The following is a 21,226-nucleotide window of genomic DNA, read 5'->3' as shown; positions in this document are numbered from 1 at the left end:
TTTTACAGATGAATGTCTATCTATTTTTCAGACACCTTCCTAGGTGTCTAGCATTTCACAATGCTGAAAGCATCTGGTCTTGGCATGCATTTTTTTGTGGGAATTTTGTAGAAGGATATAAATAGTAACAATATGAAATATACAGGTAGGTTTGGGTTGAGATTTTTAGCATCTTCAAGATTAACCTGATGAATATTTTTCAAATATTTTAATGAATCAAGTACACATTAAAAAAAAAATTTTGTCAATCTTGCTTTGTTCAACTCATGAAACTCCCTCCAAAACTGTGATATTTTATTTCAACAGAATTAGAGGACACATGGGAAGAAAATCTGTAAACATTTTTATGTCAAATGAAGTGCATTAACTGTTAGACATCTGTATTTGCATTTCCATTCCCCTAACACAGTTTATTAACACCTACACAAATTCACAAGGTTTCTCCATGCCACTGAATACAGATTCATTGCTTACATCTACCACCTCTTCTTCCTCTCTCCCTTTCTCCTTCCCTCTATCTGTCTCCAAAAAGATTTGACCAAAAAATTGCACCCAGCTCAATTACTGTCAGCTTTTTCAGGCATTTGGCTGCATATGTGCAGAGACTGAGGATGGACCCCCAGCTCTGAAATCAGACATGCTGTATACCAATACTTGCAGTTTCCAGTGGGAACATCTTACTTCTGTTCTTCTTTCCCATTACTCTTTTTCCTTTCTTCTTTCCATGCTCTCACGGTTGAGGGAGGCATAAACAGAGTCTCACCATGCCCCAAAATACATAGCAGCACTTTGGGAAGTTTGACAAACTGCAATACATGTTTAGATTTCCTGACTCAGAGACAATGCAAAGAAGAGGGTTCTGGCAACCTTCCTGGAGATGGGATGCAATTGCTCTGCTCTGCAATATATAGTATGGGTTACAGGCACTTTGAACATTTACAGAGCACCAGTTCAAGAGGAACAAATCATTTTTTAATCTTTGGGTTGTAATTAAATGCAACTTAGTGGATTTTCTGCATATGAGAAAGCTGACTGGAAAGAAATCAGATTGCTGTGAGCTAAAAAGGAATTATACATGACACTGTGCAGAATGTAAGTATGGCACAGTTCCTTTCAAAGTGCCTCTCAGATTTTGTCATCTCTTCCTCCTGACTTCTTTAGGGAATATGTACCCCTTCATCACTTCCTTACCTATATTACTACTCATTTCCTGCACACATGGCATTTGGGACAATTCACAAAATTTCACCAGATCCATGGAGTCTGGGGAAAACAGATTGAAATTTCCAGATGATATTTGTGCACATCGTTATAAAAAAGATCTGATCTAACTTCACAGCCATACAAATAACCTGGTTTGTATTTCAGTCTTGGTAGTAGATACCTAAATATAATTGAACCTTTCCTGGCTTGGTTGGTCCTTAGCTTGCCTTCTCTACAGTGTCCTCTCTTTTGAGCATCCCTGGCTTCCCCACCCACAGCTTTTTCCAAACTCCTTCTCCTCCATCACTGAACTGCCTTCTCTTCCCCTTCAGTGCCCACAAATCCCCTGACAGGCAGATCCCATCATCCCCAGATCTCCTCTGGGTCAGCTCCTTGCATTCCCCCATGTTGCTGTCCCCAAGGCAAGCAGGTGAAAATTATGCTAAGAAATTCCAAATTCTTTCCATATTTTTTAATTGGATTTTTCATTTCAAAATTTAGATTATTTTTTTTCTGAAGTGAGTTTGTACTTGTCGATAACATCATTACTTATAATGCACTTTAACTCCAGTGATCAGTTTTAGTCTTCATCAATTTGCATTTTTATTAGTGTGATTCAACAGACCCAGATTTTTAAAACCAGGAAGCTAATATTTTCTGAAAAGCTGAACTAATAATACAAGAGGTCAAGCACACTGAAACTGAGCTCTCGAATTCAAAGAAGCTCTCGTGCAAAAGCAGTGCTTTCTTTCTTTAAAAAAAGAAAAAAAAAAGCAGATCACAGAAAAACTTTAAATGAAGCTGGGAAAACACTTCATAAAGATATTCTTGTCTCACAGCACTTATCAATAGTTTGTATAGAAAACTCAATGCACAAAACACACTCCTGCCCCTAAGGCGCTCAGCTCCCCCTTGCTCTGTGGGGACATTGCTTAGACTGTAGCACACATGATTCACTCTTGGAATATCAGTATAATAATCATGATCACATAAAAGTATTCTGGCTGATCTCTTTCTCTTTTGGCACACAGTCAAAAAAAGCAACCATAAACTGCTTCAAGAATACCGAAGGGGTTTTTTCCTTTCCATGTGCAATCACGTGTATTTTTCCTAACAGAAATTACAAAAAGCATTGGCAACGGATAAAATCTTAAGAAAAAACAAACCTGTTTCAGACACATCTCAGCTAAAGAAAAGACAGCCTCAAAACCAGGCTCCACCATACTGTAGTGGCACTGAGATTTTTATTATTTAAGGGCAATCTTTCTCAGTATAGGAAACCTTCAAGGGAATAATAAGGCAATTCAAATGTATGTAAGAAGGAAAACAGGACATGCTGAACCTGAGACAGCTTACTGCATTGTTCTGAAATGATCTGTTCAAGTAGGCATGTTTTAACTCACATCACAGACACTTTAAAGTGATCTTGCTTCATTCTGCCAGATTGTGTTATCCGTACAAATATAGGTAGACAAACATTTTAAATCATGAAAACACAGCATTGGTTAGGATCATGAAGGATATGCAAATAAAATTCACAGAAAAAAATATCAGGCTCTTCCTAAATGAACAACAACAACAAAAAAAATGAGAGGACCTTTAGGGAATAGGTTTTAGGAAGCAGTAATTACGTCTGAGAGAGGTAAGGTTATCTGGGATTTATAAATTTTTCCAAATATTTATGCCAGGTGCTAAAAAGCAGCATTGCCCTTGCTTAAAATTATTTGGACAAGCAGGCTTAGAGCTTTCCTCTCTGTGTAAACAGTATAGCAGCATTCTAAACAGATTAATAGCAGTATCAGTTCAAGTCAAATATTTGTGTAAGCTAGATGAGTGGAAAAGGTAGTCTAAGGGGAATATTTTAACCACAAATTCTAAAAGGTACAGAAGTGTCCTGCCTGCATGCAAACAGTTCACCTTGACCCAATCATTCTGTTTAAAATTAAAAGGTTTCATGACCTAATCCATTATTTCTGGTGACCTAAGAAAGATTTTCTCTCCCTTTCAGCACCGTCAGAGATATTTATGTTTGTGCTAATCATCACACCAGAGAGATACCAGAATCTTCAAAAACAAAATTCAATGACCAAGCACTAGACTGAGAAAGGATCCCTGATTCTCTCTGATCTTATTGTTGGTTTATGCTACAATTGTGAATGCAAAACTAATGCTCAAATTGTCACATCTGCACCCAGATGGAAGGGAAAGCAGTGGAGGGGAGATGGGGACCACACTGCTATACCTTGTCACAGCACAGCAGAGCCCCTGGACCTCAGGGCAGGCTGCCCAGACACAAGCTGCTCCCATACAAAGCTATTGCTGCAGTTTTTTGAGCAGTAAGAGTCTCAGCCTACTGTCAATCTGTAACAAAGGCGAGTATAGAATAGCCCCTATATAGCTCCTACAGCTCCTATAGTCCATAAAACCTATCAGAGAAACACAGATTTTATGGTGGTATTCTGGGTCAGACAAAATTGACAGACACTAAACCAGGACAAGTCTATGAAGACAGAAAAAGCTGAGGTGATGTTTGTCTCTCTCTCACACCCATGATCAATGGGTTTGAAGAAAATCATAGACATTCCCTTGCATATGAATCAACATCACTTGTTCATTTCTGTCTTAATGTTTTTCATTTTTGAATTCAAGTAAGAATTTCAAACAATGAACTGCTATGGAATTAGAGCAGCACATCGCAGAGGCTGAACTATTTTATAGCTTAAACCTGATGGGTCATATTTCACCATTGTTTTCAACATCTGCAGTTTTCTCTTGTATTGTGGAAGACAGAAGTAAATGTCTTGCAGGAGAGGCACCAGGGAGAAGCAGCCAAGATATTTAAGAGGCACACCTGTACTGCCTCAAGAGCTGGAGGGAAAGCTCTCCCTGAGAACAAGCGGAGTGAGGAAGCCTGACACAGCTACATGCATTCACCACTGGCTTGTTAAACCAGGCACTTGTCTTCTTCTGCACGTGAAGCCAAAGAGCAATAATTAGGGGATCTGCATCATAGAGAGCCTGGTGGGAGAAGTCAATGAAAGTTGAAGTCCCCTTTCGCTAAAGCCCAGTCTCTAAACACCAGCACCTATGGGCTCTGGGGAGGCTACAAGCCCAGCAAACCCACCGCCTCCAGGGCTTGCCGATTTCTGCACCACAGTGCATGGCAGTACAGCCCTGAATCTGGTTTTTTGGGAACATCAAGCACAGTTTGAGAGGGCAGAAGGGGAAGAGGAGCTGCTGTGTGTATCAGCAGCAAGAAAGGGGTACTCTTGGAGGCAGACAGCTCCAGTGAAAGAAAGCAAGCAGGGAGCCTTTTAAATCAGTGGCTAGTGACTTTTTCTGCTTGGCACAGTAAGGGGCATTTGAGTGGCCCAAGCACTATGTGGGAGGTGATACACCTGGTGTGCAGCTCTACTAGGTCATCATCTCCTCTCCAGTCTCCATGTGTGGTCTGAATTTGTCGCTGTGTTAAACTGTGACAGCAGAGACCTATTAATAAAGGAGAGAAAAGGCAACTAAATCCTCTATGTATAAGAGCTGCAAACAAACAAACAAACAAACAAACCGCAAAGGTGCAGCAGTTTGTCAGGGCAGAGTAGTTTTTTTCCCCATCATTTTTTTAACTTCATGCAGAGGAGTGCAATCAGGTGATAAAGGCTTTTGAGAGAGACACTACCCGACTGAGGATGCAGGAGCACCTTCACTTGCTGCAGGTGACAGCCCTGGGAGGAGGGAGAAGAGAGATGGTACTGCTTCTGCAGCCAGGGGGTTGAGGAGGAAGGAGGAGACAAGCCCTGGTGCGGATGCAGGAACATCAGGTGCTCCCAGAGGAGGAGGCTGTGAGCTCCAATGCTGCCACACCCAGGAGTCCCAACTCAGAGCGCAAGAGTTTCTGAGCCAAGGGCAGCCAACACAGCACTTCCCAAATGGTGGCACATCGTTATCAAGAGCCATGGGCTTTGCAGAGACAACTCAGGTACATGCTGGCCAGAAATTTTGCTCCCTTGCCTCACACCTTGTTTTCATTTGCAGGGACAAGAGAGTCAGCCCACAGCCCACAGGTAGGTCTTGCACGAGGTCCCTGACAAAGCACCTTGTACCCTCTCTGGTTTGGAAAAGCCCGCAGGATCAGCAGCTCACACTGCTGAACTCCCTCTGACTTCTTTTTGCAGCACAGGCTCCAGTGAAGAAGCCTTGTGTAGGACCTGGTTTTCCAGCTGGTTTTCAGCATTCCCAGCTGAGCTTTCTTGCAGGAAATGTGCACCTTGGAGCACAGCCATCTGCATCGGCTGTAATCCCGGAGGCCTTCCTGTCTCACTGGGACTGGGGATAGGAGCCTGGCACAGGAACTGCTCTGTCCTGCCCAGCCTCAGAAAGGCAGAAAGTTAAAAAGAAAACACAAAACAACCCAAAATACATGACCACAATCCACTATTGCTCAGCAGTGGCAGTGGTCTGATTGTTCACATGAAGTTTAGAAAGGCTTTGTTCAGCCTGAAAAATGTCCTCCCATCTGAGCCTCAGCCTGCAAGAAATGCTCACAGTAAGAAAACTCACAACTGTCAAATATTAACTGTTGTGAGATTACAGACAGGGGCTATAAATCCTGGGCTCAAATCTGAGAGATAAATGGGTTTGGATTAAATAGCTCGTCTTCAGAGGCATGAGTGCTGAATTTCAGCTATTTTGTTCAAGTGCTATAAGCAGCTATACATGTTTCCTGGAAATGTCATTGCCAAAGAAAAATTGCTGAGGACAAGTGGGACTAGATTAGAGTTTATTCTTGAAGATCAGGAAATGGAAATGGTGTTTTCAATTCGATTTAGATGTCTGGTTTTCAGAGGAGTCTCCTCAAAAGCAATAGTTCCACTGAGTTAGATTTGTAAATGAATGGGTCACTCTTTCAGAGGATGATGACTGCTGGTAGTCACAACCCTGGCTCTCATGCCACAAATACTTGCTTTCAGATGTTTGTAATCCTAATTAGTCTTCCAGGCACATTTCTGCAGAATGCTGGGTTGCTTCCAGAATACAGGCCAGGATCTTTATCTTGGATGATGATACCTCTTCTCCTTTCAGGAGTTACTGGACCGGCAATTCAGCTAGAGTCATCTAACTGGTCAGACAAACTGAATCATGCAAACTGGTCTCACTCATCAGAGGAAATTTCACATTCTTGCACACACAGGAACACAGGAAAGACTCCCACATTTTTAAATGACTAATCAAAGATATAGCCATTTGTGAAAGAGGTTGAAAATATGGCACTGTCCTCACACTGGTGTCAGAAGTGTTTTAGACACAGCACATACTTCTACTTTGTACCAATGGATAAGTACAGATCTACCAAACATGTTATCACCTATTCTAACTTACTGACAAAGATGTTTAACTTGCAGAGTGTTGAGAGAAAACAATTTTCCATCTCAACTAAAAATAAAAATAATAGCTCAATTGAATACAGGAAGTATGAAACTCTCTTCAAAACAGGAAGGAGAGGATGCTTTCTGGATGACCAACTCATCTAGATGCATGTTATTTTCTAGTCCAAGTGGATTTCATTCCAGATGAGCATCTTTTTTGTACTGCTGCTTGTGTAGGTGGGATACATTACATGTTTGTCTTTCATTAGTAGACTTTAGTTTATTCAATTAATAAATATTTAAAATAAAAAAGTTCACAGAAGTCTGGTCTTTTAGATATAGCTCTTGAATATAAAGCACTGCATAGAAAAATAAAGTCACTTGAAATGTAGTTTATATTCCAGTAACTTTTTTTTAACATCTTGATGTTGTACGGTAATCTTATACCATAAGAGAGGGGAAAAGTACATGTTTAGGGGGTGCAGGGGAGTCTAAAACAAGGATTTTGAGACTGAAACAATTTTTAGAAAAGTTACAGGAAACCCAGTTAAATGGATGCCAAAAATTCTCCAACAAGCCAAGCCAAATTCGATGTAATCTAAGGAAGATCAGAGGAACACTCAGAGCCTTGCTATGATTATCTGTGTCTGTGCCTCAGCACAATCCAATTTTAAGTGCAGTGTGACTTAGCAGGGTGCTCATAAACCTAACCTTCCACTTAAGTCACATTAAAACTGAATTAAGCATCCCACTGAAGTGCCATACCATATGCTTAAGTACCATGCAAGGTATTGATTCAAGGGGAAATGCAATTATTCCAGACTCAGAAATACCTGAAGCGTTCTTGCCCTCCAACAAATCATGTGCTACAGCTGAGCTGGCAATGGCTTCCATCCAGCTAACATTGTGATGATTTCTTATACTCTACAGAGATGGGATTATCTCATTCCCTGCCTCCCTTCCCTCCTTCTCACAATTTCATGGCAATTAATATGCAAACACCCTAACGAGGTTTATTCTTAAATGCACTGACTTGTAATTTAATACATGGAAGATCCAGAGCTAGTCCACTGCCACATCAGCAGAGACACACCACTCCATATGGGTGCAATCTTTCCCACAGCACCCTCTGAATTCAGAGACTGGCAGAAACCAGACCTTGCTGAGCTCTCATGATGAATCAGTTACACTTAGGAGTCTCACACACCTCCACTGGGACAGAAATAAACTGCACTTAAAATAGGGTTTTTCTTTTCTCTGTCCTCCCCCGGCTTTCTCATCTTTTAGATAGATGTATTCTTTGGCTTATTCCTACTCACAAGAGGAAAACAGGATGCATTAGGCTGGTAGTACAATGTACAAAGATGAAAGGCTAAAAATCGAGCCAATGAATCATAGAACTTTCAAGGCTAAATGATGAAACCTTCTGGACTGAGCGTATATATTTGTGTGCCTTTACAAATTATTCTGCAGATAGGAAAGGACCCTTCACATTTTTTTTTATACCACCTCAGCCAGTCCAAGCAAAAGAGCAAGCCCGGATGGCTCATGCTTGCACCTCCCAGCCCCACAGTGCAGGATCCCCTCTGGCTGGGATGGCCACCAAGAACTTGGACTTTCAGGCTAGGCTGCCCTACTACAAGATGTCAAAGCAAAAATCAACTAGACCTGTGGCTGTGCAGAGATCAACACAATGAGCAGAGAACTGTGGTGATCTTCCCTCAGCAATCCAAACTGCTGGAGGCCAAATGAGAGACTCTGGGACAGTCACAGCCAAATTTAGGTCTGGAAGAAAAATTCTTCACTGGACAGAACGTCTGTTGTCCAGCCCAGAAGTTGCAGATGTGGATCTCAATAGCCTATCCAAAAACTGACAGTGGGGAATACAAGCTTGCAGCTTGCTGCGGGTGAAAGGAGGTGCCTTGAGGAGCTGCTTGACTGTCCAGAAGCAGCAAGGCGCCTGGAGGGGCCCTGTGCACCTCCTGGGGTTCCTTGCCAACACCATCACTACAGAACCTGAAAAACTCATTAAAACATCTGTGTTAGACTAACAGGCAACCCCCACTCAGACTAAGGGGACAGTCATTCCGTATGTAGAAAGAGCAATACAAAATACTTTATGTTCATTATGCACATCATAAACATCAATCCTTCCATGGCACCGAGTAAAGCTGTCACAGTGTTGTTCTTTCAATCTCCAGCTTTTCACTCATCAGACAGTGATGAGTTGTGATCACCTGCCATCCTAACCAAGGACTAACCTCACACACCCAATCACAAGCAGTTTGGGTCTTTGAAACAGATGGTGAAAGAAATACTCTGTATAAATCAGAAAATTCTGCTAACAGCTTACAAGCAAAAAAAGAAAAAAAAAAAAAAGAAGCTCCCTTTCTCTCAACAAAATACATTTCTGAACAGCTCAGAAAAGCTGTACTTTTCACTAGCAGAGACTTCTATGATGCTGGTTATTTTACAATTGATTCCATGGTATTACAGGAGTGTTTTGGCTGGAGGATTTCCTCGGCCATAACGACAGCTGAATTTGAATTTCAAATCTCACACTCTACACAGTGCAGACTTCCCTTCCAGGAAGCACTCTAGTCTTCTAAATTTCAAATTCCAGATTTTAGCAGACTTGGCAAAACACTAGGATCTGTGCATAACTGTGCCTGCAAAATATTGAAAGTATGAGTGGAAGCCAACAATCCCATCCTGCACAGGCAGGGCAGCTATGTTTGCAAAAAATTGTCTCCTGCAAAGGACTTCTGATCCAGAAATATATTACAACTGTTGCAGCTCTGTTTCTATCCTACAGTCAACGTAATTAAGATCTGAAATAAGACTGACTTCCAGTCTAGTACAGGAAAATAGTGGCAGAGAAGAGACCATAAAATCTGTGTAATTTCTCTGGTGTTCATTGCTTGGGTATCCACAGCTGGGCAGCAGGCTGGGCAGGAGGGTGACTAGAGGAGCCTGGGTTGCCCAGGGACCTTCTCACTGCAGAAGGCAGGAACCACTTGCCGTTCCATGAACAGCAGCTGAGCAGCAGATTCTGCCAGAGCCTTTGATCTGGGCCAAAATACAGCTTGTTCCTTTCACTGCAAGACCAACACCTCCTTCAGAGAAGGGTATCATCTCTTGAACTCATTGTGGTTCAGCATGAGACCCAAACCACCCCAGATTTTGGAGCCCTAGATGTATGACTTAGTGTAAAATATCTCAAAAGATGCAGCTGAACAATTTCAGGAAAATGGATTTTAGCTGCTCCTTTTTTTCTCAGGTACTGAACGCTTATCTTGATGCGCTATTACATTTTCCTCACCACACAATGAATCAGGAAGAGTAAATACACATGGACCTGAAGCAGTAGCCTGCTGATAAGTCTGTTCTACCACTCACTGGTACAATCTAATGCTGTGTGGGACAAAATCAAACCAACCATCTTCCACAACACACAGTCTGCTGTGGCTGTATTTTTTATTTTCTACAGCAACAACAAAGGAAGTTTGTAAAAAAATGTGCACCTAGTTCACATATACGTATAAACATATACATATATATAAATTCCGGTACTGTACATAGCAATGAATGGAAACAAGTCTACTTGACAGCCAATATAGAGCTAAAAGAAATTTTACTTCATACACCTATCCCTACTTCCCCTGCCAAAATGTGATTTAGCCATCACTTTTTCCTATTTAAAAAAAAAAAAAAAGAAGTGTAAATGTTTCCTCTGTTCCTGTATTAAGACTGTAGAAATAGGAAGAGTTACTAACACAATGACTCTCTGAACAAAACTTTGTAACTTCTATACCCAAAGGGTCATATTTTGGTATTATTGCGGTTGACAATACTCAGAAATCAGCAGAGCCAGGATTTCTCCCCCAAGCAACTCAAATGCACAAATTAAATAAAATACAGAAAAAGAGAAAGACTATAACATGTTTGATCTCATGCAGTCATTAACTTCAAGTATGGTTGCCTTTAGCACAATACCTCTAAAGAGTCATGTAGTTCTTAGAAATTTCAGTCTTAGGAGAGAAGGTTCTCAATCTGAAAAAAGTTTTAAGTCATGCTGCAGTGAAGCTGCAGCAGGGTTTAAGTGACTTAGTGAAACTTAAGAGAAAAGACAGAGTCAGCACCAGAGCTGAGAGCAGCACAGCCTGATCCTGTTGTAAACCCTTTCAGTCACTCTGCAGCCTTGATCCTTCAAAAACTCAGAACACTACTCAGGTTAGGGGCATCTTTTTTCAGGAATCTACTGTTTGCAGCATGAATTTCCTGAAAAAAAAATAGGTAAAAGAAAAGGAACAAAAAAGGAGCCTAGCTCAGAAAGCACTATCATACCTTTAAGTGCTTTGACAGCTCTAAGTGTTTTCTTCCTGCTCAGGAGGTTTGTTGGCAGCCTTAGCCGACCTGCAGCCTGCTATGCCTTTAATCATGGGCTTCTGGCCACAGTTCATCTGGGAGCTGCTTCTACGTTCCTGGTTAATTTTAGCCTTCCCCATTAGCATTAGGGAGATGTGATGTCTGGCATGGAGGTAGAGTGGGCACGGGCCTCCAGGCTCGGGGATAGGATAGAAATCTTACTGTAGTTGTGACAGGCTCATGCAGAGAGATGTGCAGTTCTTTCACCAACACACAGGATTCAGGCAACACGAGGCCAAGGACCAGTGCTCTGCTCCCCACTGCTGAGGGGGCAAGGGCTGCCTTGCTGCTCACTTCCCCCTCCTCAATAGTATTTAAAGATGAGAGCAAAGGGAAGAGCTTTGCTGCATTTTTTGGGGCTGCTTCCTGTGGCCTGAGGAGAGAGGTGTTCATGGACACATGTTCCTCACAAACATCCCCAAACAAGTCACACAGCCCAAATAGCAGCCAACAACCCTCTTCTTGCCCCAGGCAGAAAGCTGGGCAGACTCTGGCCATGAATGACAGGAAGAAAAGTCAGAAGGACTTTAACTTCTGAAATCTTGCATAAATGGCAAAGGCAAGAGACACCGTAAAGGAAGACGTTCTGGATGACTCTGTGGCCACTTTAGGAAGACACTGACATCTTCAGAGGTTTTTTTTCCCCTCTGGACATCATAATTCAAGAGACATGGCCCACATTTATGGGCAGCAAATGTATGAACTGTTTCCCAGGACCATCACAGCAGGAGCAGGATCTTTCTGGCACACTAATTACAGGGAACAGTGAGGATGAAAAAGTGCACTCCAAAACTCCTTGTAGATGCATTAAAGATGACATCTCTGCTCAGAGGCTCTCCCAGAGCATCCCGTCGGACTCTACTTGTCATGTCACTTCATATTATTTGATGTGATGCCATACACGGCTGATAAAACCAGACAGACATACACAACAATAATGTAATCATGCCTCCAGAAAACGGCAAAATTAGTCCCCTGTGACATTGTGACCAAGTAAATTAAAGCCAGAGTGGAAAAAATATGTTTCACATGTATTTTTTTTGTGACCTAGTATGAAATTATTCATTTAGTTTTACTCTCCAAAACTTCTTGAAAGCAGCTAGCTCTATAAAATAGGGACGGTCCTACAGAGGGAATATAAACTGCCCTTTTGTATGTGGAAACGAAGAGCAGCCACAAAATACATCCTGTTGACAAAAAGATACAAAAACCACTGTAGAGTTAGGTATGCTGCAACACAGCATTCGTTACTTTATCACATCTTTCTGGAAAAACTATGATGCTTGCCATCACATCAAATTAGAAGGCACCTTCCTTTCAATTTAACACTGTGTTTGTTCCCAGTCCAGGCCTCTAGCCTCCAGGATTTTAGGTCCTGAGCTGTGAGTCAGCAGAGCTACTGCATTGCTTAACTTCAAGCCTCACTCACAGAGCCTTTATCAAAAGGGTTGTAGTGCCATTATCTCCCTCCCTAGCTATTACCCCACCTTCGAGGAGCTGAAGCTTTCTGTCTACCTTTGTTTGCTTCATCAAAATCTCTCTTTTGTTCAAGCTGCCGTACTGGATCAGACAAAAGGTCCATTTCACCTGAAATTCCGGGGTCTAACAGCACTCTACGGCCCCTGGTATGCTCACAAGGGAAAAACTGTTCTAGCTTCTCTCACCCACTGTACTTTCTCTGCTATCCTTGATTAACACATAGGTTGTACCAATCATAAAGTATAAATATTTTTGGCATGAAATGGAACTATTATTGATGTTAAATCATCCTATAAAAGCACTTACAGTAGATTTCACAGATACTGGATAGCATATAAATGCTTTCTGCTGTCAAGCACTGTTTTGGGAAATATAAACACCTTAAGTTCTTTATGTATATAGAACACAGACTGCATGATTAGCCTGACCTGTCTTTAGCACTTTTCAATCCTTTCCCAATTCTATTACAGTTGCCCATTTTCCCCTTTAAGACAGTAACAACAAAGACCAGAAGCAGGACTGAGGGAAACCAAGCCTAAATTCTTCTTCAAACACATTTTTTAAAGTTTGGACCCAAATATTTCAGTCATTTCTGAGAACAAAGCCTGAGGAAAAAAGTATTTTTTTAGCTCACATCAAAAAAACCACTGTGCACTTTCAAAAAACACTCAAGCCTTCTTGCTCAGAGGGTGGGACTTGGGATTTGGCTGCAGGAGCACAGGAGCACAGGGACTGTGACATCCAAGTCATGACTGCAAGAGTGGGAAGCCTCACAGGGGACATAGCAGAGGGACAGCAAAGAATGCAGCAAATGGGCAGAAGTGGCAGGAATCAGCGGGCAGAGATGAGAAATACCCACATACAAAGGCATTGCTTACCAGAGCATCTCCCCATCCTGAGGCCAAGACTGAGCTCAGCTCGCCTGATGTTTACCATCCCTCTGTGCAAGGAGATGGTGACCAATGGCCTCTCTCCCTGCCCTTGCCTATGTCCCTGTGGATAAGCAGCAATTATGGATGGCCAGTAACTACATTATTTAAAGTGCCAGAGGTCTGTGTAATACTTTCCAAGGCCTCAGGTGCAATTCAGGTGACAAATAAATGCCTTAGCGATGTTGTGTTACAAAATATTTGGGGGAAGGAATAGTCTTTTAAAATCCAACTGGGAAGTTATACACAGGGAAACAGTAAAGACCAGCACTTATAAAACTAAGTTTGGCAATATCAGCTAAAGCCTGAAGCAAAGCTGCCTCTACAAGCTTAAACCAGTTCCTTTTATGCTTGTTTGTTGGGATACCGTCTTGCAATTCCACAAGTACTCAGAATTTTTTCCATACAATCCCTTACCAGAGTTACTGCAAAGGAAAGAGAAGCTTCAGAAATACAATAGACTTAGATACAATATAACACTGTTGATATAATCCATATTCTGTAGAAAATAACTTATTTGGGGAGATGAGGCTAGGGACCGCAGATGAAAAAATTTAGTTTCACATGTAATGCAGCAGAATATGGGCCAGCAAATCAGCTTTACTATTGACTTTTTACTAGATAATACTAGAGTAGATGAATTAACTCTTCACTGGGCTACTGTATATCCCTCTTTTTTTAGGAACCTGAGCTAAGCTGATCTGAGTTGTTTGCTGAATTGCATGAGCATTCACAGAGTGGGCTCCTCTACCAGAAGATTGCCAAATCCCAGATGTTTCTCTTTCACCTTTCTTTGTCTACCTTCCCACAAGTTAGCACAAAGTCATCCTAATGTACACTTATTTCAATGAAGCACCAGAAAAATAACTGTGGTAATGTTTGTGAAACACCAAGTTACCATAATGACAAGCATCAGGCTAAGCCAGGAACAAGCAGTTTTTTCTTAAATATCACAAGTAAATAAGACAGAATGTTAAGGACTGAATAAGAAAAAGCTGTAATCTTACTTGAGAAACAATCATCCACTCTGAACAAGGAGGAGGAGAGACTTTGCATTCATGTGGTCAAACACTACCATTAAAGCAATGGAGATGAGTAAAGAGTGCACTGCAGTTTGACTCCTGGTATTTCTTGAGTGTCTAATTTTACAAGGTTTATGACATCCTTCTAATATTTCTCCTGGGTAAGCATTTGATATAAATATCATGGCTTTTAAAACAAAACCAAAACAAAGCAAAACTCAAACAGGCAAATTCTTTGGTGTTAGGGATAATAGCCCATTGCCTGATAAACTTCTGTCCTTGAAAAAATGCCTGCTAGAGTTTTGAAGCAGTTCCATGAACCAGTTCAATTACCTTCCTGTAACTGCTTAACACTGAACTAACACATTACTCTTGCAATTCTTTCTCAAACTGCTGGGCTACAATGGCTGCTTGGACCTGATCAGACACTTGATCATGCAGCAAGTCTGGGGAAATGCACCCACTTGGGCAGGAAGAACAGACTAGATCTTTTTGCTTCTAGCGCATCTAGCACAGCCCTGAGACATGCTGACAGGGAAGGGGCTGGCTCAGAGCACAGCTGTGTAACATATGCATTTTACTAGGGTTGATGATTCACGATTTCTATCTAGCAGTTTCATCTGGTTATTGTAGCAGACAGAGTAAGGAGATTCCATAATGTGTGCTTGGGAGCCAAGGCAACTCATTTCTCCCCAGCACCCTCATATGGGGATGCACCAACCCCTGAGCTCACCCACTGGCACAACTCGCTGCAGAGTTGGCTTTTTTCTCTCCTCTTTTCTGGAAGCAGCCTAGGTAAGCATGGATGTGTGTGATTTACTCTGCATCATCCCCCACTAGATGAGCCAGACTTTGCCCACACTTAATTTCCCTGAGAGAAATTTTTTTTCTACTTTGCTGAGAGTTGGCTGATTCTCATTTGCTCCTCTTGCATCAGGCCACACTGGCCACAGTGGGAGCCCACCTTCCCCACGTCCTGCCCTGAGCCAGGAGACCAGCCCCAGAGCTAGAGCTACCTCCTTCCTACCAGCTGCCATGGGGCAGGCAAGATGGGAGGTAATGCTGGCTGCCTGGGCAGCCAACTGAAGCTTTTCTCCCTCTTCTTTGGGACCTGGTTCCTCTGCACTGGTTGTCTCAGAGAACAGAGCAGCTTCTTGCCTGTATGTATAACCAGTTTGCATCAGTGCAAAAAACTCCACTCTGGCAGGCAATTGCTCCCCTGCCTGTGGGAAACCTAACAGAAAAAGTGGGAACAGAAAGATTCCTCGAAAAAAGCTGCCTAAATCTCTACCTACTGAGAGGGTCCCTATCTGGGCCGTTATGGCAGGTCACAGTCTCTCTGGTTCCTCAGTGGTGTTGGATCGCCAAATATCCAAACTGCAGAAAACTTCCATTTGTGTGTGGCCATGAAAGGAGCCCTACTGTGACAGAGGCTGGGATCCCATCAGATACAGGTTTGGCAATGGTCATCCAAGCAATGGAAGTGCCCTGCCCTTCCGTTTCTGAATGGAGGTAGCCACGACAGCAACACATAAGGATTTATTAACTGTGCCTATTCAGCAGCACTGCTCTACTACAAAACTACAGCAGAGTAAACACAACACTTTAGAGTCAGACTAGCAGTGCAAAGATTCTTTCTTGTCTTAGACCACCCAATTTCCAAACACTGGTCAATGAAGACTCACCCTTTTAGGAGCTTCCAGCTTTGATAGAGTTGCTTACACTAGGCTGTATGCATTTTGTCTCTGTAAAAAGACAATTTGACTTGGCAATAATTTACTAAAGGCACTTGCTTGAAAATAAAAGTGGAAATAGTATTTCTATTCTTTGTTTGGATGATTGTCCATTTCATAGCTTAAGGGAAATCATCATTTAAAAGCTTCTCATCAGTTATGAAGGATTCACAACCTCCTTTATGGTAACAAAGACTAAGCATGAACCATGACTGTACCTGTATCAGTCTTGAGAGGAGTTTTTACTTTTAGATGCTAGTACTCTTTAAAATATTGTGTCAATGAAAAGTTTTGAGGAAATCTAAGTTATACATGATAAGCCTAACACAGTTACTTTATGGTCCAGGCTGTAAGCCAGCAGACATGTAACCCTGGAATGGACCTTAAGTCTAGTCTATTGCCCTAAACTATACCAGAGAAAGGATGACCCAACCATCCTCAACAGATCTAGGCTAATTTGTTCTTAAAAAAATACCCCAGATAAGGTGGTTCTTCTCAACTTGCAATTATGCTGAGAACACACTAATCTTTGCAAAACTTTGTCCTAGGTTACAATGTAAGATGTAACCAAAGGCATGTATTCTATTATCATCTTCACAAGCTGTTAAAGCAGGTAGGGCAGTGTTTGTTATCTCCCACCATGACTCATCCCTGCTAACTCCCTCCGGAACTGTCTCTGTTTAATGGGCCATCAAGGACCCACCGAAGGACTCATAGAATTACATCAGCCCATTGTGAGATGCTCTGCCCAAGGGGACAAGCCAAGCATTCCCACCTGGATATAATCCAGGGTATGGAACAGCACAAGCAGTCCTTACCTACTGGATTCCCAGGGGACAAGAGCTGCCACTGGACCTTCAGGTGAAGACCAGGCCCTTCTACAGGATCACTGCTTCAACAGAACTGCTTCATCTGGAATGCTACCACTGCCCTGACTAACAGGGTGTCGGGTTGTATCCTGACTCTGTCAGTGTTCTTGTACTATTGCATTTATTTTCATTTTCCTATTAAATTATAATTCTCACTTGTGATCTCCCACTGGATTTTTTTCAAATTAGAACAAACTTTCATCAGGAGAAATTTAATATTTTCCTGAAGGTCATTAAAGACCTCATTAGATAGCAGTGTATTTAACACTGGTCCTTGTGACACCACACAACCATCCTCGGTCTATTTAGCTGCATTTCTCTTTTGATGACCTAATTTGGAGATGTCAGCTAGCCATACCTTAAGTCCCTTCTTAAGTGTCTCGCTAAGATATACAAAAGCACTGCTTTATAGTCAGGAGGCTACATGGTGTTAGTGCACCACTGAAGTCCACTGTGTCACCTCCCTACCCCATTCACCCTTACCTCTAGAGCTCTGACATCAGGAGCATTTAGCAAGTCCCATTTTTTTCTGAAACCACGCTGACTTAGCTGTAAATACAGTCCTTCTGTTGTTTTTGTCTCTTACTTAAGCTCCTAAATAGGCAGCTGACACAAGTGATATCAAATTAACCAATTTATAATTAGTTACTAAGCATGATAGAACTCTACTTCTGTGATGGAATTTCCAAATACAGTAGAAATACAGGCAGTGGGATTTAAATCCCTGCAGACAGCTGGTTTTGAAGCCTATTCTGCAAGTGAAACAGGACAACAGCAGTGGAAGGGATGAAACCAAATTTGTGTCCTGCTTCACCTTTCCACCCCAGGCTCCTTTTTCTGGAGCGTAAGTGTGTGAATCTGGCTGGCCATGTGGAAACCTGAGGCCACAGGCTATGGGCAGCTGGCCAAGATATACCTACAGGCTAGGCAACAGCTGTCTGCAGTCAAACAGCATGGAGAGATGCTGAGTTTTCCTTCATGGATTGAAACATTAATGGGGTGTTTCTCCTCTACCCAGATGTTGATTTTCACAAGGTTTGCAGGGGCTGATATCTGTGAAACATCTCCTCTGCTAAATTGTTAAGAATTAGTCTGTGGGTTTGGAATTATTTGGACAGGATCTGGCAGACTGAGATCCTTTTTGCCTCATTTCTGTAGGAAACCAAACTGAAAACTCTTCTTCTGCCTAAATGGTCTTTTTTTTGTATCTGCTCAGTCACTGAGAAACTGGAAAGCACTTCATTCTCATGAGATCCAGAGACAACTTGTCACTACCCTTAAAATGAGGCAAATGCTTACTGAATCCCTTTTCATATCATTAGCCCATAACCATCATGAGTGATTCTGGACAAAATTGTCTTGGTACTTCTTCAATTCAAAATCAGGCTTATGCCCAGGCTCTCATTAAGTGATTGTCCTCTGTGGCTTATCTCTTGAGGAGCATTTGGGACTAATAAATTTGAAGACAAGTCAAGCACTCAGATCACTCAGAGGTAAGAGTTTAAGCCCTGCTCCTCTCCTCAGCACTGCCAGGTGCTCAGCCCCCAGCTCCGTGAGCTTGCCTCTGTCTCCTCACATAAGCACCAACTTTCCCATTCCCTTTGTGGACAGCCCAGCACCTGGCCAGCGCACGTGGAGATCCAGGGAGATGCCTTAATGAGGGGCACAGCAGAGTCCCTGTCCTTTGTGGATTTACTGTGGGGCATCTTAGAAAAATTGGCCCAAAATACAAACAATGGCAAGCAATTTATTGCAACAAAATTCTTTAATGAGTCATGATGGGGCTTTGGGAGAGTGAGGAATACAAAAGACACTTGCTGACGGCATAAATATGTGAAATCCTGGCGATAAATGAAGATTTCCTTTCTTGTGCAATAGAATTAGTCTTTTAAATTTTAACAAGGCCTTTCAAAATATTGTGAACTCCCTTCGCAACCTGCTGGGCTGCCACAATTACAGCAGAAAGTAACTGGGGAGAAAATTACTGGGACATTGCTGATACCGCTACTTTTTTAGCTTGCTTTTCTGCCTTAGTTTCCCTAATAGCAGCAACAGCTAGAAATGTTAGGTACATAACCTTGAAGACACTTTTCGCATGTGAAACATGTGCTGACATGGGACTGTCAGACCCTGGTGTGGCAGCACCAAAAGATTTTTTCTGAAACAGATGTGGCTTTCACAGAGAAACCCCTTAAACAAGATGGGTGGTTTAATATATTTTTGGTAGGGAGAAAAGCCATTACATTGTTGACTTTGGGGAAAGGCAAACCTGCATAGATCCATGTTGTCCCTACATGATGGACTGCTATGCCTGAAAAAGCTCTGAACCAAAGAACACCTCAGCTTTGAAAACCATCTTTTTCACCCTTTTATTTAGAAAAATCTCTTTATAGTCTGAAAGCCTAGGATTCAGGGAATGAAGCACATGCTACATGAAGGTTTAATACAATGGCAGAAACTTGCATTTTGCCAAGTATATGTTGTGTGCTACCTGTGAATTTCCAGCCCTTTTGCATAGTAAGATGGAGGGAGGACTTGTACCACATTTAGACATTAACATCTCTTTAAAAGTCACATGATGCAGAGTCATAATGGCTTATTTTCTAAGCAACTGTGCAAATCCTGTTTGCATGACAGATAACATATCTTCTGATTGCACCAGAAGTGCACACTGACATTTTAGGGATGTAAAACATGTGCTCTTGAAGTGTTCCAGAGATCACCACTCATGAAATTACAGGAGCATTATTTTCAAACACTGTTCATGAATGTTAAGCTTCTAAGTTAATGTTTATGTTCCTAGATATGAATTACAGAAAGATCAATTTATAATCCTAAGTACCTACTCTACACTCAACAAAATTATTTGTACACATTATTAAATCCTAAACCAATTCTTTTTTAGATAACAAAATGGAAAGTTCTTCACTAGTATTAACTACCATAGCACCCTTCACAGTAAGAAGGGCCAGCAGAATACCAAGGAACTTCTTTCTGCATTTGCAGGGGAAGAAATTAATGTACTATCCAACTCAGCTGATAGAATTCATTACTCCCATTGCCTCCCCTTAGGAGTTCTGTGACATGGAGATCAGAGCTGTCCTGGAAAAGGTGTGGTGTAACTGATCATTAAAATATGCATCCTGAACCCATTTTCAAAATCCACTTCAGGAAGCACTGCTGCTGTTTCCCCTAGGAACCTAGTGGTTTGTGCTCAGGTCAAAAGATGGTCCTTCTCTCCTCCCTGCTTGCTTAGGCTTTGATCTAGTAAACTACAGTCCCCAAACCCTCTTTCAGACAGGCACCATTGATTTAATTTCATCTTTTCCAAAAATAAAAACTAGAAAATTGGGGAAGTACAAAACAAAAAGAGTAATCAGAAGGAACGTGAAATCATTGTGATGGTCTCAGCATTGAATTAAAGGGCAGAGACTCTCCTATCACAATGTCCTAGCAAGCACAGCTAAAATAAACGTTGCTGCTTGATGTAAAAATTAGACAAATTTTGCAAACATTGGGTTTATTAGACATCTGCTTTTGTGGAGTCCAAATCAGTTTGGAGGCTGTTTCTTTTACAGGGAGATGTCAGAGAACTCAAAATGTTTTACAAGAAAAGGCAACTTCCATTCCTTCCGTCACCAAATATGAGCACCATGCCAGAAGTGATGGTTGTCTACCATCCCAGGGACACAGCTGAGGGGGAAGGAGCAGGAGGCCACATCCGCTGCCCCTCTGAGACACTGGACCACTGGGTTGAAGGAGAAAAAGGCTCTGGTAGATTTGGGATATGACTAGAGGAAGCAGTTTAGCATGTTCAGAAAAACAAGATCAGAGCTTTATTTAAGATAAGTGGCATTTTGAAACCTTTAAGTCAAAATGTATATTAAACTAACTAATTGATTAGTGTTGGAGCTAATAAGGATTTTTTTTACTAAAAATATTATAACATCTGATCAAAGCTGACTGTGGGAAAATGGTTGTAGGAACCCACAGTGCTGAGAATATTTCTCTGCCTGTTTTTAAGGGTTCTTACCCCCTTGAACAACACTGTTTCAACCTCCAACCTTGGAAAAAATTACCAACGATCAGACAGGAACTAGAAGATACAGTGGTGTGAATTAGGTGATAGACTACCATGTAAGATTGTCACAGGGTGAAAATTTAGAGGTTTTGGGCTTCTCTTTGTAGTAAATAGATAAG

The 21,226-nt window shown here is 41.8% G+C and overlaps 1 protein-coding gene across 1 annotated transcript in view; it reads right to left on the bottom strand.

The window, feature by feature from the left end:
- Nucleotides 1-13,366, bottom strand: part of LNX1 (ligand of numb-protein X 1) — a 153,006-nt gene extending 139,640 nt beyond the window's left edge. Inside the window, exon 1 of the mRNA XM_019287081.3 lies at nt 13,352-13,366. The gene's annotated coding sequence lies outside the window, so the exon portion shown is untranslated. The remainder of the gene's footprint in view (nt 1-13,351) is intronic.
- Between the last annotated feature and the right edge of the window lie 7,860 nt (nt 13,367-21,226).

Source organism: Corvus cornix, chromosome 4, assembly GCF_000738735.6.
Source record: "Corvus cornix cornix isolate S_Up_H32 chromosome 4, ASM73873v5, whole genome shotgun sequence".
Lineage (NCBI taxonomy): Eukaryota > Metazoa > Chordata > Aves > Passeriformes > Corvidae > Corvus > Corvus cornix.
The sequence above is the reverse complement of the archived record's forward strand: the minus strand, read 5'-3'. Positions and strand labels throughout refer to the sequence as shown.